Below are 4,751 nucleotides of genomic sequence, written 5' to 3'. Positions count from 1 at the left end.
AGAGTTCTATTGGTTGAGAGCCTAAGATCATGATACATGGCCCTCCAGAAGGGTAGAACATTGCATCGTCCCATGACAGCATGTAGAAGAGAGAACCTCCTCCTCCTCCTCCTCCTCCTCCTCTTCCTTCTCCTTCTCCTCCTCTGTGATGCTGCTGATTATTACTCACAATAAAGGAGTCCTGTGGCCAAATAATGCCTCTCTGTTCCCACTTCTCAATTCTGTCACACTGACAATGACTGTATTTTATGAGACACATTCAAAGAATAGCAGATATAAAAGTAAAATGACAAGTAGGATAATGATGAAATTTTAAGAGACATGCTTTACAGGGAATGTACAATCTAGAGAACACAGAGTTTAAATTTTCTTTTCTTAGATTTAAAAAACAGGACAATTTCCTATAATTGTAGCTCCCCAAGTACCAGAGAGGTGGCCCCTCACACTTTTCTGTAGGAGGAAAATTGAATGGAGAATGGGAAGAGTGATTCTGTTTTGTTCTTAATTGTTTTCACCTATGCAGTCAGTTTTTCATGTAGAGTTTCTATTCCTTTACTGGTATTTTTGTTTTTTTCTAATGTGTGAATCAGGCTTTTCAGTTCAGCTTTGACTTTATTTGCAGTTTCTTGGTCAGTACTCTGTAGAAGGCTGAAAAGTATAATAGCACCCCGATTTATGCTGCCCCAGGACTTCAGGTTCTACATGCCAACATGCTTTATGAGGGTTTTTTTGCAAAACAGCCTTCTCTTCCATCTTCTTTCATCTTTTCATCTTGCTCTATTGGCCAGTTCAAAACAAGGTGTCCTGAAGGATGTTCTGCTACATGAAGCCTTCCATCCTGGCCCCCAGGGTGCAGTTCTGCGACTGCCCGGCTGGCAATGGCATTCATGGCAGGCTGGATGTTTCCAGTGGTGGATCCCAGGATGTCACACACCAGCACACATGCCATTTATTGACACCGTCTCTTGAGTATTTCTTTTTAGGTATTTTAATAAAGCTCGGAGAAATAGATTCTAAGAGCTCACAATTGCAGATCTCTGCATCATTCTTACTGTGTGTATTTCCATCTCTTTGTTGCAGAACTTTAACGATCTCTCATACTGTATGCACAGGGTCTCTGAGGCTCAGTAAATACAAGACTTTCCCTCCATATTTATCTTTTACTATGTTAGCCAAGGAACTGATAATTTCTGATATGATTATCTGCTTCGCAAGCTTAGTATCATCAATACAATCAAATGCTGCCAGCAAAACCAAATGAAATATTGGCTATTAGCCACTTTTTTGACATAAGTCCTCATTGTTTTCACAATTACTTTTCTGTCCTTGGGTGTGCCATGCCACAAGCACTGCATGGCCGCTCAGGCACTGTCACGAGTGTAAGCCAGGTACACCACTGCCTCACAGATGGCTTCGATCAGTTCTGATCTGAGTTTTGGGGTTGCATAGGTAAAAAGCCCAAGAATACTTTATGGACCAATGAGTGCTTACTCTCAGCTTCCTTTTGAGCCATTGGAGTTAGAATCTGTTTCATTTCATCCACAATAAGCTCTGATTTTGGGGCTGTACCTCTAACACCTTGTGCAGAGTCCGATGTTGTGCAGACTTGTAAAGCTGAAGCATGTTCTCACAGAGCTCCTCGGTCAGCATGCTCCTGTGCTCCAGAACAGCCTTGTCATTGTACGCATATTCCACAATGGCCGAGGCTTCCACAGGCCACAACATTTTCCTCATGTAGCTTTCTGATTATTTCTGCAATCTGTGGTTTACTTCCATACATGAGAAATTTCTTAACAATATTTCTGGAATATCTGGCTATACTTAATCCAACCAAATCATCTCACAATTCTTCAAAAGTCTGTTTTCTCTGTTCTTCATTACTATACTGAATACAGCACTGGATCACATGAGTGGAATCATGTGCAAATACAATAGTTTTAATTTTCCCTTGAATCAACTTTTGCAAATCACTCATCAATTTTTTCTTTGCTGCAATCCTTTCTTCTTAAGGTCTCCCAAATCTGTTTTGCTCGAACAACACTGTCATAGCTCATTTTGTTACTGTGCTGCCTGCTCTGCTTTAGTTCTTTCTTCTTTTTGAAGTCATCCCATTTCTGTTTCTTGGATGCTGAGTTATCACTTTTATCATCTGGCTGGAATTTTCTCTGTTTGTTGAATATATTTGTTTTCTGGAATCTGCTCTTTGGCCCTTTGTTCTCTTGTTGCTTATTCTTGAATTGTTTCACACCTTTTCCCCAGGTTTTGTGGTACTTTTCTTAAACTTCTTAAGTTCCCTCTCCTTAACAACCTTTTAGGGTAATGTCTTTGAAGAACTAGAATCACTGTTTTTCTGAAATTCTCTTTTTTCTTGTGAAGCATGCTCCTTTGAGCTTTTTTTCCCCTTTGAATTCCATCATAGCAACTCGCACCCATGCAGCCAAGAGACCCCTGGGTTTAAACTTTTCAAAAATAAGAGGATCATATACTTGGGAAAGGAAAATTCCTTTCAGTTGTAATGTGGGAGAGAGAGAAATGTGATGCTTGTATGTGAATAATTTTGTCATCATAAAAAGCAAATGTGAATGATAGCTGTCTTCTGTAAGATTTTGCATGTTGTATTTCCAGTTTCATGTCTTCTTTTTTATATGCAATATTTTATAAATATGGATAAAGTATTGCTATTAAAGAGTTGTTAGCCATCCACAAATCTTGCAGTCCATCATATCAAACTGATACACTGATTCTCAGTGACTCTTTCACGTATTCCATTATGACTTCATATTGTAATTCTCAACAAAACTCTTTAAACTATGACATTACTAAATTTTAAGACTTCTTGCCTGTATATATTTTCAAGATTAACAAAGATATTTTAGTATAGGTCTTCAATGAAAAATATTTGCTTAACTTTTACTTTTTTTAGATATCAATTAACTCAGTTGAATCTATTGAAATTAATTTGTCCATGAGAAGTCAGGGACTCCTCTTTTCTGGCTGGAACCAGGGAGGGTGTAGAAGAGAAGAAAAAGAAGGCTCCTGCTGTGCCAGAAACCCTTAAGAAAAAGAGGAGACATTTCACAGAGTGGAAGATAAAGCACCTAAGAAAGAAGTTTGCCCAGAAAACGCTTCACAAGGCAAGGAGGAAGCTTATCTATGAAAAAGCCAGGCACTATTGTAAGGAGTACAGACAGATGTACAGAACTGAGATCTGAATGGCTAGGATGGCTAGAAAAGCTGGCAACTTCTATGTCCCTGCAAAGCACAAACTGGCATTTGTCTTCCGGATCAGGGGTCTCAATGGTGTGAGATGAAAGGTCTGCCAGGTGTTGTAGCTTCTTCACCTTTGACAAATCTTCCGTAGTCCCTTTGTTAAGCTCAATAAAGCTTCAATTGACCTACTGAGAACTGTAGAACCATAAATGGGGTGGGGCTACTCAAACCTAAAGTCAATAAATAAGCTAATATACAAGCGTGGCTATGGCAAAATCAGTAAGAAGCGAATGGCCTTGACAGATAATTCATTGATTGCTCAAGCTCTTGGTAAATATGGCACCATCTGCATGGAGGATCTGATTCATGAAATCTATACAGTTGGAAAAAGCTTCAGAAGGCAAATAACTTCCTGTGGCCATTCAGGTTATCATCTCCATGAGGTCGAATGAAGAAAAAGGCCACCCATTTTGTGGAAAGTGGAGGTTCTGGAAATAGGGAAGACCAGATCAACAGGCTTATTAGGAGGATAAACTAAGGTATTTCCCATGGTGTTTTTATGATTTGGTCAGTTAATAAAGTATCTTCTTCCAAACAGAAAAAAGTTAAAAACAATAAGACAACACAGACATTTAAGTGTTGCATATTTTGTCTTACATAAGAAACCCAAAATGTAAGTGAATTATAGAGTAAAATAAGACAAAACTGTAGAGCAAAGAAAGGGGTACCTTATGGAGAAGAGAAAATACAATCAGCGGAAGAGAAAAGAGAGAAGAGAGGAATGTAACTAATATCTATTACAAACATGCACCAATTTAAAAAATAACTCAATTCTGGAAGTATATTAGCACAAAATATATACCAAATTACATAATGTTTCATTTTAACTTTAATTTTTAAAATTTATATTTTTAATAAAGGGTCTCCCCAAGCAGTTTGGGCTTAGAGGGATCCTCCAGTCTGAGTCTCCTTAGTGCTGGGATTACCAGTGTGAAACACAATGCCCAGTTTCTGAGGGGTATCTACATGCCTGGTGCTCTGGGGTTGGTAAGGCATGTAGTACTGGGGATAGAACTTGGGTCCTTGTGCTTGCAGGCAGGTGTTTACCACTGAGCTATCTCCCCAGCCCTTAATTTTATTATTTTTTAAAAGATAATACAAGATAGTGCCCTTCAGATTCTATTTTTTCCTTTCAGGTTCTCACACTAAGGAAACAATACGATGTTTGTATATGTGGGTCTGATTTGTTTCACTTAAGAGTACGTTCTCTATGTTTTCTGAACCTGAAGGTTACAATAGACACTAGTGAAAAGGAATGAACTTATTCAAAAGGAAAGAGTGAGTTGAGGAGAAGAACAGAAGAAGGAGTGGGGAAAAGAGATTTACTTATGTATGTAAGCAGGATGGTTTGGACAACTGTAATATGCATTTTTCCTGGTCTATGGAAAGACGCAGTTAATTCTTTAAATTTTGTCTTCTTTTTTCAATTGTTTCCATATTTTGTCTTCTTATTTTTTATACATTTCTCTCTTTTTTTTCTT

The 4,751-nt window shown here is 38.2% G+C and overlaps 1 pseudogene; it reads right to left on the bottom strand.

Annotated features, from left to right (window-relative positions):
* Positions 1-515: 515 nt before the first annotated feature.
* LOC101570498 lies at positions 516-2,417 on the bottom strand (annotated as a pseudogene).
* Positions 2,418-4,751: the final 2,334 nt, after the last annotated feature.

This window comes from Octodon degus, unplaced genomic scaffold, assembly GCF_000260255.1.
Source record: "Octodon degus isolate 3935 unplaced genomic scaffold, OctDeg1.0 scaffold00020, whole genome shotgun sequence".
Taxonomy (NCBI): Eukaryota; Metazoa; Chordata; class Mammalia; order Rodentia; family Octodontidae; genus Octodon; species Octodon degus.
Note: the sequence above shows the minus strand (reverse complement) of the source record. Positions and strands in the feature narration are given on the sequence as shown.